A 19,585-nucleotide genomic window follows, 5' to 3' on the forward strand; every position below is an offset into this window, starting at 1 on the left:
GTTCATAAGGATCCCATCAATCCCCCTGGTAGACCCATTGTTTCAGGAAGAGGGTATATCACGGAACCTCTGTCATTATTTCTCACCAAACATCTTAAGCCCCTACTCGGTTCGATACGTTCTAGACTACATGACACCACCAATTTTTTACAGATTATTTCAGTCAGTTGGAAGAAGATTGGTTGATGTGTACTCTTGATGTTTGTGTCTTGTACACCAACATCCCTCATCAGGCTGGTTTGGAAGCTTTGGCCTATTGGTTAGACAAAGCGGGTTTATATCAACCAACTTTCAATTCTTTTTTGGTTGAATTAGCCAAATTTGTCCTTACAAGTAATGTCTTCTTTTATCAAAACAAATATTATTGGCAAACGAAGGGTACCGCGATGGGGGCCTCATTTGCCCCTATTTATGCGGACTTATTTATGGCTTATGTAGAACAACAGATTATATATGATTGCCATAACAATTCTTTTTTGGAATACATTGACATCTGGAGACGTTACTTGGACGATTGTTGGATGGTATGGAAAGGTGATATACTTGGTTTACATGAATTCATATCTTATCTTAACAACAACATTTGGGGTCTACAGTTTACTGTTCATTATGATAAGAATACCATCACTTTTTTAGATGTTTCCATTATCAGACTACCTGACCATACTTTAAGCACAGAAGTACATAGAAAGCATCCTGAGTACAACACCATTCTCCATGCTTCTAGTTTCCATCCGCCACATGTTGCACGGAACATTCCCAAATCACAATTTATTTGGATGAAACGCATTTGTTCTCAAGATTCTTCATTCCAATCACAGCGAAAGGATCTTACTGACAGGTTTAGATCGAGGGGCTATGGCATGGGTTACGTTTCCAGTGCCAGTAATCTGGTCAACTCCTTAGATAGGCAGAATTTATTCAGATATAAGGTACATATCAAAACAAATTCTGCACCATTCAGGTTTATTACTACTTATGCTAGGAATTCTGATCAGTTAATACAGGGTGTGAACAGGCATTGGAACATATTACAATGTGACCATGAAGTAGAAAGTATTATACCTGACAAATGTTTATTTTCATTTCGTAAAGGGAAAAACCTTGGTTCTTGTTTCAACCATTACAAACATGGCTCTATGGATCGGCAACCACAAGTTTTGCAGACCACACTGACAGGTGAACCATTGATAGGTTGTTTTCCATGTGGCCACTGTACCAACTGTGACAGGGTAAACAAATCCAAGCAATTTTCTAGCAGAAATTGCTCCTTGGTCTATCATCTTAACTTTTTTGCAAACTGTAGTAGTGACTGGGTGGTATATTTGGCTACATGTCAGTGTGGTTCATTTTATGTTGGTCAAACATCTAGACCATTGAGAATCAGAATATCAGAACACATTAGTAATATCAAAAACAAAAGGGCTAATAATGCATTATACAAACATCATTTGGTTCACCAATCTGCCAAGTTTTCTTTTATGATTATTGATATTATCAAAGGTAACAGATCCAATAAGACAGGGTGGCACTCTATTTTAAATACTAAAGAGAAAAAATGCATTGTGAGACTGGGTGGATTATTCCCACCTGGTTTGAATGATCATTTTTGACATAACCAATGAGATTGTAGATGGGTTTATTTAAGGCTCAACAATTATTTTTTCTGTTTTTACACTGATGAAGGCTGTGATTTGATCCGGCCGAAACCGGTCTGTAATTTTTGTTGTTTCTTATGGTTTTTTAACCAATAAAGGTTTTCAGGTCACTGTATGCTGGCTCTTTCTTGTTTTGTTCAGTTTGATACTCAGCCAGCCTTTTCTTCATTTTGACATCTGATTTTTGCAATTTTATCAGTTTGTCTGAACACTTGTTTAAAGCTTCTTCCATTTTTTCCAGCCTTTTGTTATTTGGGTTGATATAATCCTTCAATGTTTCATTTATTTTAATCATCACTGAGCATATCTGACTTATTTTTCCTCTAAATTACTGGAAGCCATCTCTTTGTACTAAAGCTGAAGCTTGAGCTGCTTTTTGATTAACAGCTACAGGATTCTTCCCAGTCAGTGTTTTCTCTTCATCTTTTCTAGTTGATCTTTCAGGCTCTCTACATTTCTTCTTCTTTGGTGACATCCAGACAGTGTACCTACTAGCCAGTAATTTAATTTTACTCAAACAGGCTGAATTACTTGCCCTTATCCAGTTTCTAATTCATAGATTTTTTTCACACTGGGGAAGCTGAAATTAAGCTGCTGATTAGCGTGCAGCCATCTTAGAAAACCCAACTGTATACATAAACTTAACCATAACAGTAGATGTTTTAATAGATCATTGTTGCAGTAGCCTAAGGTATCTGGGCTAGATCCTGCTCAGGATATGACCACCTGTCAGCATTCAAAACTTCAGGGTACCTTCCATGTAACCTGCTAGAGGTTTGAGCAGAGCCACATAAAAAGGCAGTTTGGGCACCGAAAGCTTCAGAGCTTTCTTTACTCAAGAACGGAGGCTATAGCCCTGAAGGAAACATGCTAGGAAAGGAAGAAGCAATTGTAAAACAAATGTAACTACATATACAAGAGTGCATTCAACCACACCCTGGAACTATTATCAAAAATAAAACAAAGGAGGTGTAGGTAGGGGGCAGCTACTGCAAATGGGCAGCTACTGCAAATGTGTCCTATTAGAAAATCTACTGTTAAGTTTAATTACACAACTGTACTATGTTCAATCTTAGATTACTGTTGCTGTAGCCTAAATTACTTGGGTAGATTACCACAGCTTAGGAACATATAGACAGGAGTAGCAGGAGGAGGAAAGAATTAAGTAATCCCTGAACAGTCATAGCAAAGGTTGTTTAGTATCTGGAAAAGGCATCAGTTTTATAATGCCTTGTGACAGTTATCTACAGAGGACCGTGGTGCTTTCTCTAGAAAATTTCTAGAGTTCACCACTTTCCAGAAATCCAGAGAAGCCAAAGCCCTAGTGGAAAGGGTTCTAACTCTGCCTAGACGAGGCCTATAATGGTGAGAACAGCAAAAAGAAACGTTACAAGTCAACTATCTTGAAATGGTTTTCTTTGACACTCGTTTTCCTTTTTTTTTACCTTGATATGAGACAAACAGCTGATTGTCTTTCCTGAAGAACTTAGTTCTGTCCAGGTAGTATGTGAGCTGCCTGTAGACAAACCCACAGTATGTAGGATTCTTTCTTCAAGGATTTATTCTTAAAGACAACCCTGTCCTTGTAAAAAATGAGGTGGAGGTGACTGATAATCATGCAAACCATTAAACCCAAAATCTGTAGAAATTCTTTGGCAGGTACCAGAGACTGGTGAGAAAAGCTCAAGATTTCTTCATGTAATTCTGCTTTGTCTAGAAGAAAGGTTTTCTTAGGAAAGTATCTAAAAGACATAACAGGGAAAAAAATCTGTGTGTGCACGATGAGAGAAGACTTTTTGATTTTTGTACATTCACATTAAACCCCAGAAAGAGCAGGTGTTTTAAGACACTTGTCAGATTATCTTGACATCTGGAAAGAAGAGTCTGCACAATCATCCAAATATGGAAATGTATGAATGGCTTGACGTCTGCAGTAAGCAATTACTGGAGCTACACACTTTGTAAATACCCCTGATGCAGAAGATAGACCAAAGGATAAGGCAGAGGGCTGTTACTGCAAGCCAGATATAGAAAATCATAAGTTACATCTGAAATCTTTGCCAACTGGGATGTGATAGTAAAGTCTAACTTTATTATGAAACTAAGTAAGGGAATGAGAAGTAACAAGGTTTGGAGGATTAACATTTTGAATATTGGGACCTTCACCAGCCACGGCTTTTTAAAATGGGTTTGTTAACACCTTGCTGCTTAAACTGCTTTCTGAAAAGAGTGCCGAGTTAGAGAAAAAGTTCTTATTAGCCTCAGAACCAACCTACAGCTTCAGAGGCCAATCTGCTGGTGGGCATTCACTTCAAATCACTTTCACAAAACTGCACTGCGCAGACCACAGCTTCTCTATCCCTGACCTTAAACTATGGCAATCTCACTTATGTCCTCACCTACCTCACAAACTACCTCAAGGTCGGGTCAAAAGTTACAGTTCCCGATTGGTCAACTTAAATGCAAATGCCAGGAAACTGGGAACATTACTTAAATATAAATTTTCCCTATGTGATAACAGCTCACTCTATCTGATTACATGCCTGAGTATGTTGTCAGACATCAGTAACAATATCCTGTAAAACCCCGTGAAAAGTAAAGTTGTGTAAGAACTTACCACAACAGCAGATGCCCTACTGTTCACTGTTGCAGTACTCAACATATGGATTTTCATCTGCTGGCATTCGTCTGGGATACCAAAGTTTTACTTTCCTGAAGGTCCAATGTGTGGCATCAGCTTGTATGCATCGAGGTATACAGACAAATGTATGCATGAGTACCTCAGACTATCTCCAAGCCAGCAGCCTGAAGGCTACTGAGAGAGGGAAGGTGGTTGGCTAGGACGGTTGTAGATCAAACAGGTAAGTAAATTCCCCCCAAAACAGTCTATCTGGTGATAGGTTGCAGCAATGGGGAAGAGAAAAATAGGAGCAGAAGAAAAAAAGAGGGGAAGGAGGGAGGGAAGAAATACTGCAACAGTGATCATTAGAACATCTACTGTCATGTAAAGTTCTTACACAACTGTACTATTTCTTCACTCACTGATGTGGTATTCTTAACATATGGGTATTACCCAGACCTGAAGTAGGTAGAGAAGAGGGAGGTTTGGCTAAAGGGAGGATGAGCTATCTAGAAGACCATACAGGGCAGACCAAGAAAAGGCAACCCAGGATCTTGAAAAGGCATCTCTCTTGTAATGCTTGGTGAATGTATGCAAACAAGACCAGGTGATCACTTCCAAGATGGACATGGCATCTACACCCTTGTGGAATGCCCCAGTGGAGGTCAATGCCAAGTGGAATGTGCTCTTGGGCAGGAAGGCAGTGCTTTCCCATATTGTGAGTAACAGAAAGAAATATCCTTCAAACCAAAATGCAATGGTTTACTTAGAGACCGGATGGCCTAGTTTTGAATCCATGAATGAGACAAAAAAAAGTCAGTTTTCTGACAGTTTTTGTTTTGTCCAATTAAAATCTTAGCTGCCTGTGAACATCTAGGGGGATTAAGGAAAAAGATAGGCATGAATGAAGGATTAGTCCAGAGAGTCATTTTGTCCTTGTGGAAAATGGGAAAGGGTGGAGTAGCCATAACAGACCGAAGTTCAGGCACTCTGCAAGCAGAGGTAACAGCCAGCAGAAGGATAGTCTTTGTGGTGTGGAATTTTAAAGTGGTAGAAGCTGCTGCCTTGAAAGGGGACAAAGTCAGTTTCTCTAGTACAAAGCTGAGATTCCAGGGAGGAGGAATACACTTCCTAGATGGCTTAAGGCATAGGACACCTCTCAAGAAAAGTTTGACCTCCATTCTACACATGAGAGGAGGATCAAGAGGCAAGTAGGTATTAATGGCAGTCAGATGGGCTTTAATAAAAGAGTAAGCCAGATTAGAATGTAATAATTCACAAAGATATTTAAGGACAGCGGGTTCCCTGAAGCACTAAATTGAAAAAAAAATTCCCATTAGCTGTATATGATTTTCTGGTGGTACATTTTCTGGCTTCCTGCAGAACCTGTACCACCTGCTCAGATAAGAGGTGTCTTATGGATCAGAACCCTATCATCCACAGAGTGAGACAGAGATAGGCTACACTGGGATGAAGAAGCAGACTTTGCTACTGAGTGAGCAGGTCCAGCTGCAATGTTATTTTTCAATAGTTTCCCTTGCACAGGTACAGTAGGAAAGGAAACGTACTCACTATAACGTTCGATGTATGTAGTCCACCTCGCCTTACATTCTTACCTGTGTGTTCTGAGCCGAACCTCTGCTCCGACTCGGCCATACTCTAGCTCGAAGTGTTCAATTGGCTCGTGGCTAAGAGGTATCTCATCATGCAACAGGTCTAGTCCCCAGATCTTGATTGCTGCAAGCTCACACACATACACACTTTGAAGAACAACCCCAAGAGAAAGGACTACTGACACCTAGAGAAAATACCTCCAGGTCCTCCAGGAGGGGGAAGGAGGGAGGGTTAGTAAGAATGTAAGGCGAGATGGACTACTTACATCGAACGTTATGGTGAGTACATAACTTCTTGATGTTATGTAGTCCAATCTCACCTTAATTCTTACCCGTGGGACAGCGTCCCTAGCACCTTGATCTTGGGTGACTCGGTGAAAACTACTCTTGAGCACTGTGGAACCAAAGGAAGATCTACCTCTAGAGACCAGATCTAATTTGAAGTGACTAATAAAGGTATGAGGCGAAGCCCATGTTGCTGCAGCACAAATATCATCCATAGACATCCTAGCCTGAAAAGAAGTTGAGGTAGCCACAGATCGTGTAGATTGAGCCTTCACTTTAAAGGGTAATTCTTTGTCATTTGAAGCATAAATAAATGAGATGCAATCGGAGATCAAGCGAGACAAGGTTACCTTAGAAACTGGAACCCCAAGTCTAGTGTCTGAAAACGAGACAAACATTTGATCTGATTTCCTGAAATCTTTTGTTCTATGTAAATAGAAACACAACTGTCTGTGAACATCCAGCTGATGAAACTTAAATTCTGCCTTGTTGGAGAATTCAGGAAAAAACACAGGCAACTCAATGGATTGGTTGACATTGACAACAGAGGCAACCTTTGGAACAAAAGAAGGGTTGGTTCTTAAGGAGACCCTATCCTTGTGAAACACCAAATAAGGTGGTCTAATCGATAATGCTTGGAGTTCAGAGGCCCACCTAGCTGAAGTTATGGCTACCAAGAATACTGTCTTTCATGACAAGAATTTAATGTCACACGTAGCTTTGGGCTCAAAGGGAGTTGAGGTGAGCTTCTGTAGTACAAAATTGAGGTCCCATGGCATCAATGGATCAAAGACTGGAGGTCGGAGTAACAATGTCCCTCTCATAAAAGCCCACAAAGCCTATGAGCCATAAGGTTAGGCTCATTAGCAACGTGAAAGGTAGAAATTGCTGCCAATTGCACTTTAATGGTTGCCGCAGCTGAACCTTGACTAAACAGTTGAGAAAAATTTCCAATATTGCAGAAATAGGCACTGTATAAGGATCAATATTTCTCTCACGGGCCCAAATAGAAAATCTCTTCCATTTACCGGAATAAATCTTCCTGGTAGAAGGCTTGTGGGAAGATGATAGAATATGGACCAATTCCGGAGAAAAATCATAAAGCTTGACTAAGGACGGAACTAGAGCAGCCAAGCTGTCACAACCTGAGGGTCTAGATGGAGGGATGGAACTGTCCTGACATATGAGTCAGCAGATCTGGAACTGGGTCCAGAATCCAGGGCTTGTCCATTAGATAGGGTTGAAGGAAGGGAAACCAAATCTGATGAGGCCAGTGTGGGGCAATGAGGATCATTTTGCTCCCCACAGACTGTGCTTTCTGAATGACCTTTGATATCAGAGGTAACAGTGGAAAGGCGTAGAGAAGACCGGAGGGCCAATCGTGAGCCAGAGTGTCCCTGGGTGTCTCCCCCTCCGGGGGGATAAGGGTGGAGTAGCTGCTGCATTTGGCATTGAGGGGGCTGGCAAATAGATCACAGCAAGGCTGACCCCATCTGTGGAATATCTCTTCCGCAACATAACTGTTCAGGGACCACTCGTGAGGCATTAGGATAGCTCTGCTCAGCCTGACAGCAATCATGTTTAACTTCCCCAGTACATGCATTGCAACTAGAAAGCATTGGGAAGACACCGCTCACTGCCAAACTCAAAGTGCCTCTCTGCAAAGGGGGCATGATTTGGTTCCTCCCTGTTTGTTCAGGTACCACACCACCGACATGTTTCCTTAGTGGATTGCAATTGTCCCTAGAGGGAGAGAGAGCTCTTAAGTACTTGCAACGCTAATAGCACTGGTCTCATCTCCAAGACATTGATATGCAAATGGGTCTCATGATCCTGCCACGTGCCTTGGACAGTCCTGCCAAGATAATGCCCCCCCCCCACGATCTGGGAGGCATCCGTGGTCACCGCGGCAACTAGAGAAGATGGGACAAAGGGCTTGCCCACATTGAGATTGATGGCCTGAAGCCACCAGCTTAGATCCCGCTTGCACATGTCCGTAATCAGAATAAAATGGGAGAGTGGGAGATGCTGCAGTGACCACTGGGCGAAAAGCAGCCACTGAAGAACCCTCATGTGTAGTTTGGCAAAGGGAACTAGCATGATCGTGGCAGCCATGGTCCCTAATAACTTGAGGACCACTTTTGCCCTGACCTTCCTCAATGGTAGTAAGGCGTAGACCTGCTCTCTTCTGGTAAGAAGGCCCTCATGAGCACCGTATCTAGTTTGGCGCCAATAAAAGTGACATGCTGCGATGGCAACAAGGCAGATTTTTCCATTTTAGAGTAATTCCTAGCCGTTGGCACAGTACAATGGTGGTGTCCCTGGTCTGTAACAGTAGATGCCTGATGGTGGCAGAAAGGAGCCAGTTGTCTAGGTATGGAAACACTTGGAATCCCTGACGTCTCATGTGAGCCGTTACCACTGCCATGCATTTGGTGAACACCCAGGGGGCTGTGGTGAGACCAAAGGGCAGAGCAAAACTGAAAATGACTAGCTCCCAGCAGGAAGTGTAAATGACTTCTCGATGCCCTGTCCATCTTGATATGTTAGTAAGCATCTTTGAGGTCGATGGAGCACATCCACACAGCTTTCCCTAACAGAGGGAGTATTGACTTTAAGATGACCATGGGGAACTTGCTTGGACTTTTGTACATGAAAGTTCAATTGGCTGAGATCCAAGATGGGTCTCAGGTCCCCTGTTCTTTTTGGCACCAAAAAGAATCTGGAGTAAGTCCCTAATCCTACTTGGTCTGTGGGGACAGGCTGGATGGCTCCCTTTGAAAGCGACTTTTTTATTTCTAAAGTTGCAGAATCCCTGTGACTGGGTGGAACGTTTGGGATTCTCTTGGATGGCCGGGGAGGAGAAGAGAAGGGGATATGATAACCTCTGGAAATTATCTTTAATACCCACTCATCTTGGGTGACTTCTTGCCAGGTTTCTGGGTATAAAGAAATGCGACCCCCCGACCGGCTCCAGGGATGCACATTCGAGCCTCCCTTCAGGAGCACTGGTAGGGAGAACCACAAAAGGAATCACAGGCCCCTTGGTTATGTGGGCCTCCTTTGCCTCTAGGGCGGCGTCTACCTGAATTTCCACCCCCTCCCCTGCCTTCGGAGGGGGAATCCCTTTGTGTGCCCTGAAAAAACCTCTGAGACTTCCTGAACCACATTTTCCCACCCGTCTGGCCCTTGGGGTAAGGTCTAGAAGGCATGGGAAAATGAACTCCCATGGCAGACAAGGTTTTTCCTATGCAGGATACACATTTTGAACAAGAAACAGACAAGTTAGAGTAACCTCTGTCGAAGGGGATACAGTGAAAATAGAATTAAAGCTGCTATCACTAAGAGTAAACAATACAGAAGTAATAGGTCTAGGCCTTGGTTCTCCTATAGACAACAGGATAGAACACATGTTCAGTCTAGAGCTTCACAGATGGATAATGTGAGGTTAATATTAACATATAGTAATAACATAGAGGGAAAATGTGATATAATAAAACAGAACTGGAATATTTTGCTGACAGATGAAAAAAATATCCAAGGTAGTGGGAGAAAAAACAGTTTTTGGCTTTTGAAGAAATAAAAATCTGAAGGATTTATTATGTCATGAAGGGAAGACAGAAAAATGTATGGACAAATTTTCACAGCATACAGTTACACAAAAGTGCAGAAACTGCAAAGCATGTGAGTACATTGTGGAGGCAGAATCCTATGTACACCCTGTATCAGGAAAACAATACTGTTTTGATTTGTATGCAGATTGTAGAACAAAGATGTTTACCTGGCTGTATGTCAGGACTGCAGCTCATTCTATGTAGGGATAACTAACTGCATGCTGAAAAACAGAATTTTGAACCATTTGCCCTCTGTAAGACTAAAACATGAACATAATGCACTTTTCCAGCACATTTCTAAGTATGAAAATCAAAAGTTTAAGGTTTATGGATACACAATGTGTAAATAAAAACAAAAGGGGAGGTGACTTGATCAATGAGACAGAGTTGAATGAAAATAAATTGATCACTGAGCTAGCAGCATACAAACCCCCAGGTTTAAATGGGGTTATACCTTTAAGACCTGCACTAAAGAAAAGTAGGGTGCAGTACTGAATGTTAACTGAAGAGCTATATAAAAATTGCAGTTTCATTTGAGTTTTGTATCTGAACAAGGGCTTGGTCCCGAAAGCACTCATTCCTGTTTTTTTAATTGTGTTTTAAATAAAAGCTTTGAAATGTTCAACGTGGTGGCCAGTACCTGCTTTTTTCTTCTTTCCTTTGAAATTTTTGTGGGCAGGCAGCCTTTGTTGGAGTATCTATAGTTCTTTTTGGTTTGGTTATTCTTGAGTTTTGCAAGTTAATCTTCTATGTTACAAGCAGGGTATGCTGTGGTTACATTCTTGAAGCTCAGTACATAACATACAGTTCTGTAAAAATCATATCAACATCCACAAATGACGTAGCATTATTTACAAAATTTCAGATAGCTGGGCTGGCAGCGTGACAGGTAAAATTAAACAAGCCCTAACACTAGTGGCAGCTAAAAAAAGGAGGGGAGGAAGATAAAAAGAGAAATCTGCTAAATAAATCCAAAGAAATAAGAACACTTAACTGAGAAAACTTATATAAATCTTCCCTGAAGAACTGCTCACTGCCAGGAATCATGTTAGTTGTTTAACGCAGCAAACAAAATCTATGGGGTAGAGTGTAGAAAGGGATTATGGGAGAGGGAGGAGCTTGAGCCTTGAATCTAAGTACGTGAAGTGCTGGATCAGATCCAACACTGGATCCAAGACGCGGTTGAGATGAATAATGAAATGGATAACATCAGATCCAATGTTGGCTTGGCCAGAAAGGGGCCATGAGTAGGAAATTTGCAGCTTTTGAACTTTTAGAAAGATTCTTAGGAGCAGTAGCACAAGTGGAAAGGCACACTGGAACCTTCCCGACCACTGGAAAGAAAAGCCATTGGCCTTCCATGCTGAGGGGGAAGAGCTCCTAGTGCAGAACCATGGAAGATTGTGTATTTTGGAGAAGCAAAAAAGTTCTACCTATGGTGTTCCACACTGCTGCATTTCAGTCTTAGACTTGTTTTTTTCAGGGACCATTCATGAGGATACTCCAAGGACCCGCTTAGGGAATCCGCCAGGACATTCTCCTGTGAGGGAATGTATGCAGTTGTCAGAGTCATGCCCATTTGTGTAGCAAGGTGCTATGCCTCCTGTGCTAGCGTGCACGTTAAAATCCTGTGCCTCTCTGCTTGTTTAGATACCACATAACTGTTGCACTGCCAGTGTACACCAGTAGAGAGCCTGACTTCCACAGATGGGAGAATATCTACAATGCTTGCAAAAGGGCTTTCATTTCTTTCAGGTTGATGCATTCTTTCAGGATAGGGGAGGGTCATTTCCCTGTATTCTGTGGGATCCTGACCAAGCACCCCATGCTCTGTACAAAACATCAGTGTGAAGAACTTGGTTGTGTGGGACTGGGGTGAAAGGAAGGCCCAGGGTGAGCATGACCTGTCTCGCCCACCAGAGTGCCTCCTTCCTGAGGCAAGGTAAAAGGAGATTACAGTATACAAGGGGATGGGAATGTTCAGACCAGACTGATTTCAGACAACACTGAATTTTCTGCATATGTAATCTGGCAAGTGGAATCAATGGAATGGCAGCTGGTATGAAACCCAAGTACCTGAGTATCACCCCTTCTGTTCAATGAGACACTGAGTAGAGTTTCATGAAAAATGTGGCCAGACTGAGAATTTTCTCCTGAGGAAGGAAGACAAGCATTCTGCATGTGTCTGTTCTGCAACACAGAAAAGAAAAATGATCCTGAGTGGGTGTGAGACGGGACTTTTATAGTTGATTATGAACCTTAGGATGGATAGGAGATGTACCATGAAATGTACATGCTCAAAGAGGGAGTCTATGGAGGGAGCTTGAATCAGTAGGTCACCCAGGTAAGGGAAAATCTGAATTAACCGAGTGTGGCAGAAGGCTACTACTGGGGCTAGGCACTTTGTAAAAACTCTTGGAGCCATAGAAAGACTGAAAGGCAAACAGTAAACTGAAAATGTGATTAGCCAGAGAACAATCTGAGGAATTTCATGCAAGAAGGTTAATTAGGGATGTGGAAGTAGGTATTCTTCAGGTCAAGTAATACAAGGAAAGCTTGAGGAAGAATGAAAGACAGAACAGAAATGTGAAGGTGGGTACCTTCAGAAAGGTTTTTAGCAAACAGAGATCCAGAAAGGGTGTCCATTGTCCTTCATTCCTGGGTACCAGAAAGATTCTAGAATGGAACCCTTTTTCCTATGACAGAGGGACACTATGGTGCTTTGATACAGTAATTCCTGCCCTGCCATAAACTGGGAAAACTATTCGTGTACCAACACTTTTGCCCAACGGTTCTTAGAATTCATAAATTCCAACGCCCTGGATCAATTAATCCATAGTCCCACCAGGGGCTCCAATATCCTATACCTGGTCATTACCAACATGGGAAATTGATGCTCCACACCTATGGTCACCCCCTCGTTGGTCAGGTCTGACCATAAGCTACTCACCCTTAACATCCACATCCCACCCCCACCCCCCAGTAAGGAAACCTCCATAAAAAACTTCTCCAAAGCCAACTTCATGCTACGGAAGTCAGAAGTGACAAACGTCATGACACCCATGCAGACGGGAACTGAAAGTTCGACTGCTGAATCCTACACTAAGGCACTGTACAAGCACATCCACTCATGCATGAATCGTGCCATCCCAAATAGAACCATGATGCTCTCCTCCAAAATAAGGAAGGCAATCTGGTAGTCCCCTGCCATAAACAAACTTTACAACAAAAGGAAGAAACTGTTGCAGAAAAGAGGAAAATCCCAGCATGCAAAAAACTCCCTTACCAACCTCAGTAAGAAGCTGAGATCCCTCATAAAATCCTTCAAAGCTAGTTACGAAAATAAAATTGCCAAAGATTCCAAAGACAACCACAAGGCATTCTATAACTATGTCAAGAATCTAAATGGCAATGCTCAGATCAGCTCTGAGCTACAACAGAATGGCATTAAATATACTGATCCCAAGGATACTGCCAATATCCTGGCAGATCAATTCAGTGCCAACTTCACCCTCCTCTTACCCCCCTAAACCTAATCTCAATACTGGAAGATTGCCAAATTCCGGTAATAACGGCCACACAGGTAAAAAAACGCACTCTCCAAAGCTAAGAATACAGCATCCATGGGACCAGACGACATCCCGGGCTGTGTACTACATGAACTACAAAATGAACTGGCAGCTCAACTAAGTGTCATGTTTAATCATAGCCTCACCTCAGACTTCATGCCCACTGAGTGGCGCACAGCTACAGTTATCCCACTCCACAAGGGGGGATCCACCTTGGATCCCGGGAACTACCGCCCCATCAGTCTGATGAGTCTGATCTGCAAGGCCATGGAACGTATTATCATGGAACTTATAAACAAAGACATTGGCAACCTTCAAACACTGGACCCCACCCAGTTTGGGTTCGTGAAGGACCGATCTTGTCTCCTGAATCTAACTGACTTCTTCAAATCGGTCACCAGAGCTGTGGACGAGAGTAAGGCGGTCCACACAGCCTATCTGGACCTCGCCAAAGCCTTTGACACCATCCCCCATTCTGGAATCATAGACAGACTTACTAAGCTGAGCATTAATCCCTATGTCACTCGATGGGTTGCCAACTGGCTTACTGACAGAACCCACACTGTAAAAGTAGCCGACTCCAAATCCATCTCTAGATGACAAGTGGAGTACCTCAGGATTCAGTCCTGGGACCACTCTTGTTTGGCATCTACTTCTCTGGAGTACAGGCCAACACTAAGGGACTCTGGCTAACAAAATTTTGCAGATGACTACAAACTGAGAGCCATTATTGAATCCCCAAATGATGTGGATACTCTACAAAAGGGCCTTATAGAAACAGATGCTTGGTGCCAGAGCCATGGGCTCAGGCTCAATGCCAAGAAATGTACAGTTATCCCCTTTGGGAAAAAACATGTACCTGTGAATTACAACATAGGTGGCACTACACTAAACACCGAAAGTGTGATAAGAGACTTGTGGACAGTGGTCACACCTTCGATAACCACATCGTCACAACAGTCAGGAAATCCTTCTATGTGGCACACCTCATCACTATGGGCTTTTCATCCAGAAAAAGGAGGTCATTGTCCCACTGTACTCATCCCTCATTAGACCCATTATAGAATACAACGCCCCATTTGGTATGTACCTCTCAAGACATCTGCAACAACTGGAAAGGCGCAGAAATACCTCACTAAAAGAATCACAGGCCTAAAGCAATGTCCTACCCTGACCGCCTTAAAAAACTCCAGCTATACTCTGTCGCATATCGTCTACACAGAGGCAATCTCTGCTTAACATACAAGGCCATGTCAAACCCAGAGCTGTAGGACATGCTACACTTAAAGAAATCCCAATCCCTCAGAGTCACACACTCCAGGGATCTAAACCTTGTCATCACAATAAACAAAACATGCTGGAGGAATAGGTTCCTGACCCAGAGACTCCCCAGATTCTGGAATAGACTGCCCATAGATGTAAAGCAGAGCGCCTGTTTGGCCCTCTTCAAAAGGAACCTTGACGATTGGATGGGAGAAAGGAAATTCACCCCGGGAATCACGTCAGTTGCCCTGCTAGACAGGGGTCCAGGGAAGAACATAGTGTACGAAGAAATAGCCAGGGAATTGTTATGGCTAGGCTTGTGTAGGCCCTAGGTCCGATAGCCTAGTACCAACCTATGAATGACAGGGCTGAGCAAAGTCAGCTGGTTTTGTGGTGGTGGAGGCAATCCCTTTAAACACAGGATTCTTCCCTATGACATGGCATGGCCTTCTTTGATAACAGTCAAGACCCACCTGTCTGTGGTTACCATTTCCCAGAAAAGAAGGGATATGGAAAGAGGGATGGAGGGATTGAAGAGGAGAGGGGCGGTTGTAGTTGTCAAGGTAATCACAGGTTTTTGCCTTTGAAGGGAGGCCTCCCTGAAGGAGAATCACTATGTTTTTTTCTAAGAATTTTTTTCTAGGTGTTTTTCTTTGTTTCTGAGTGGGCCAAGGGTCCCTTTTAACAAGGGAAGTGGACTTAGCTGGGTAGTTCCTGTGGTTTCTAAGGACTGTATAAAGTAAAATTTGCCTGCAGTCCTTAATAGTTTTACCCTGCTCTTGTTGTATAAAACAGGCATTGATAAATGACAATACAAGGTGTAACATTGCCGTTATTTGGATTGTTCCTGCAGTATTTTAGAAAACTGCAATTGTTAGAGAGACTTTTCTAAAATGTATTTTGTCAGTATAATATACTGTACACTCCTAATAATTAACAGCAGTCTATCTTGACATACTAATTCAAAATATAAAAACTGTTTTTTCAACAAGCATACTGCTTTTTAAAAGTAACCTGTGTGAAAATGTCACAGTAATGTATGACTAGATGTGAAAAGTCACTTCGATACTTCTACCAAGCTTTATTTGCTAAGCCTCTCCTACAACTGGTAACTGTGAGTACTTTTCCAATATCTTATTGCTGATGCTACAGAACAGTGATTAACACTTTCTTGCTGTTCTGCAGTACTGCGAATACTACAGAACAGCAAGTGACTGTGTTAACCTGCAAAGTGACTATTTTGATTTTCAAAATAGAAGATAGCATTTAGTGGTCAGGCTTAACCACAAGTTCTGTTCATCCCTGCATCCTCTGAAATGATTAAAGCTGAATTACATAAACTATATTAATTATATTTATATTATCTGCTTTTAGGGATTTCCAATGTAAGTGTTCCCCTGCTAGATTTTTTATGAGTTGTTATTCAAAGATACTCCAGAAGAGACCATCTGTCATAATGGTTAAGGTCTTTACCTCCTATGCACAAGGTACAGGGATCGATCCTGACCACTGTCCAATATTTGTTTGAAGTTTACATGTTTTCTTTGTGTCTCTGTGGGGTTCAAGAAAAAAGGGGACACTAAAAAGTGTGAGCAGTATAGAGGAATCAAACTTCTATCACATTGCATGAAAGTTCTGAACACAGTGATTGATAAACGAATAAGGAAAGTAGTAGAAAATAAGATGGGAAATGAGCAGTTCAGATTCAGATCAGGATGCAGCCGAACTGACTCAATGTTTGCAGTGAGACAGATACTTGAGAAGAAGCTAGAAATGAGGAAAGGTCCAACTGCGCATTACAAGACTTGCAGAAAGCATATGACGAAGTCCCAAGAAAGCTAATCTGAGCAGTCCTGCGGTGGCTTGAAGTCTCAGAAACATTAGTATATGTACAAGGAACAAATAACTCAACTACAGTCTTTGGTCTCACAGAGAGGTTCCCTGTGGGAGTGGGTGAAAGTACAGTTTTGTACCTACCATAAATGTAGATGTTCGAAGATCCACATTGCTGCAGTCCTTACATATGGGTAGTCCGCTGTCCTCGGTCGGCCCGAATACCAAAGTATTAGGTTGACGTCGGTCATGGGCGCTCAGAACTGACATCAGAGCGTCAGGGTATAAAAGCGCATGACCGACGTCATATCCTCAGTCTTTTCTTGACCCAGATGTCAGAAGGCCCTAAAAAGAAAGGCCACAGCCCAAAAACAGGATACCTCCCAAAAACATGCCCAACAACAACCATCACCCAAACCATATAACCATGCCAAACTACAGAGGGGAAGGAGGGAGGGTAAATTGGACTGCAGCAATGTGGATCTTCGAACATCTACATTTATGGTAGGTACAAAACTGTACTATGTTCTTCATCTCACATTGCTGCAGTCCTTACATATGGGTAGAATCCCAAAGCAGAGGTTTAGGGAGGATGGCAAAATCATAAAGCATTAGGGGCTGCTAAAATGCCCTGTAATACAGCAGTGGCAAATCCAGCCCTAGACTTAGAATAAAGAGGAAGGTGGTAATGCTTGGAAAAAGTATGTACTGAACTCCAAGTGGCTGCTTCCAAAATATCTTTTGTAGCTACCCCCCTTAGAAAGGCAGTAGAAGTGGCAGTAGCTCTAGTGGAATGAGGTCGGATTCCAGCCGGAATCTCCTTACCATGATGGGAATAACAGAAAGAAATACAAAACCCAATCCATTTAGAAATAGTTTGTTTTGAAACAGGTTTTCCCTGAGAACCCAAAGCAAAAGAAACAAACAACTGCTGAGACTGCCTGAACCCCTTGGTTCTGCTCAAATAATAACGTAACTGCCTGTGAATATCCAAAGTATGCAAAATCTATTTTGGGGGTTTGCATAAAAAGTAGGCAAATGAATAGTTTGGTTCAAGGCCACACTAGAAACCACTTTAGGCATAAAGGAAGGATTAGTACGCAAAGATACCCTATCCTTATGAAAAATCAGGAAAGGTTCCACTGCCATAAGGGCCTGTAATTCAGAAACCCTTCTTGCAGAGGTAATGGCCAACAAAAAAGCAGTCTTCCATGATAAATACTTTAACTCGGCCGTAGCTGCAGGCTCAAAAGGTTGTAGAGTAAGCTTTACCAACACAAAATTGAGATCCCAAGCAGGAGTAGGAGCTCTACGTGGGGTCTTATGTTCTTTGCCCCTCTAAGAAATTGCTTAAACAAAGGATGGGAAAATAAAGGAGGGTCACAGTCATAGTGAGCAGAAATGGCTGCAGCATGAACCTTTATCGAGGAGAAAGACAAACCCTTGTCCAATAACTCAGTAAGCTATTGAAGAGAAACACTTAAATCAGGCTTGGAAATATCAAAGTCCTTCGCTTTGCTCCAAAGAAAAAATCTCCTCCATTTATCAGCGTAAACTTTCCTTGTACTAGGCCTTCTGGCCTCCAAAATAACATTCAAAACTTGTTGTGGAAGCTGAGACCCTCCAGGGTCTAAAACAGAATATGCCAGGCTGTGAGATGCAGAGACTGAATCTTGACATTGAGGAAGTGATTGCCCTCCTGAGACAAAAGATGCGGAATCAAAGGCAGAGGCCATGGAGGCTCCTGCCAAACTCCTCAGTAGTGGGTACCAGTGCTGTCGAGGCCAATCCGGTGCTATCAGAATCATGGATGGCATGTCTTTTCTGGCCTTCAGGAGTACCTTGGGAATGAGAGGCAGAGGTGGAAAGGCATAGACATGAAGATTGCTCCAACTGAATGATAGAGCATCCACCTTCCAAGCTGTGGGATGAAACATTTTTGTGCAAAACTTTGGCAACTGGTAATTTAGTGGAGAAGCGAACAGATCTATGTCTGGAGTCCCCCATAACACTGTCAACTTTAGAAACACATGAGGATCCAGTTTCCACTCGTGAGGATCCACAATTTGTCTGCTCAACACATCCGCTAAGGAGTTCTGTGCTCCTGGTAGAAACCTTGCCTGAAGATTGAGGTGTAAACTGAGAGCAGTCTCCCACAAAATCATCGCTTGCCTGCAAAGAGGGTACGAATGGGTTCCCCTTGCTTGTTGATGTACCACATGACAGTAGTGTTGTCTGTTTGAATCAACACCTGTCCTGGGTGAAGTAAATCTTTGAAAGCCATCAATGCAAATTGGACTGCTAACATCTCCTTCAAGTTGATATGCAAATGTTGAAGTCTGACAGGCCACGTGTCTTGCACCCATTTTCCATTGAGGTGTGCTCCCCAAGCCTTGTCTGAGGCATCTGTCGTTAGAATCTGACTCGCCTCTGGTCGGGTCACAGAGAGTCCCTTGTTTAGGTGACATTCCTGAGCCCACCACAAAAATTCTTTCTGAATGCAAGGTATTATCTGAATGACAGTGTCTAGATCTTGGCAGTGTTGTGTCCATACATTTTGAGATACCATTGAAGCTTCCTCATATGCAGTTTGGCATTGGGAAGCACCAGAATACAAGATGCCATGAACCCCAAGGCTTGAAGGACTGTCCTTGCAGTCAGCCTGGACTGTAGAGACATTTGATGGAAATAAAGAGAAAGGCTTCTTTGTTTGTCCGGGGTCAAAAGGCCATCTGGGAAGCTGTATTCAGTCTCACACCCAGAAAGCACATGTCCTGAGAGGGTACTAGACTGGACTTTGTTTCGTTCACAGAATACCCTAGGCATCTTAACACTACCATCACATACTGTAGATGATGCAGAAGTTCGTCTTTGTGTTGTGCAATAATCAGGCAATCGTCCAAATAAGGATAAATCTGTATTCCTCTTAACCTGAAAAAGGCTATCACTGGAGCCAGAACCTTTGTGAACACTCTGGGCACAGTAGATAAGCCAAAGGGCAATGCAGAGAACTGATAATGTAAATTTCCAGCCCGAAAACGCAGGTACCTCCTGCAACTGGGCCTGATAGGAACATGAAGATAAGCCTCTTTGAGATCCAGAGTTACCATCCAGTGATCTTTTCCCAACA

The 19,585-nt window shown here is 42.6% G+C and overlaps 1 protein-coding gene across 1 annotated transcript in view; it reads right to left on the minus strand.

Annotated features, from left to right (window-relative positions):
* SEMA4G (semaphorin 4G) overlaps positions 1 to 19,585 on the minus strand; it is a 1,755,375-nt gene that overhangs the window by 68,150 nt on the left and 1,667,640 nt on the right. The window lies entirely within an intron of this gene.

This window comes from Protopterus annectens, chromosome 14.part0, assembly GCF_019279795.1.
Source record: "Protopterus annectens isolate FY-2018-M chromosome 14.part0, PAN1.0, whole genome shotgun sequence".
Lineage (NCBI taxonomy): Eukaryota > Metazoa > Chordata > Ceratodontiformes > Protopteridae > Protopterus > Protopterus annectens.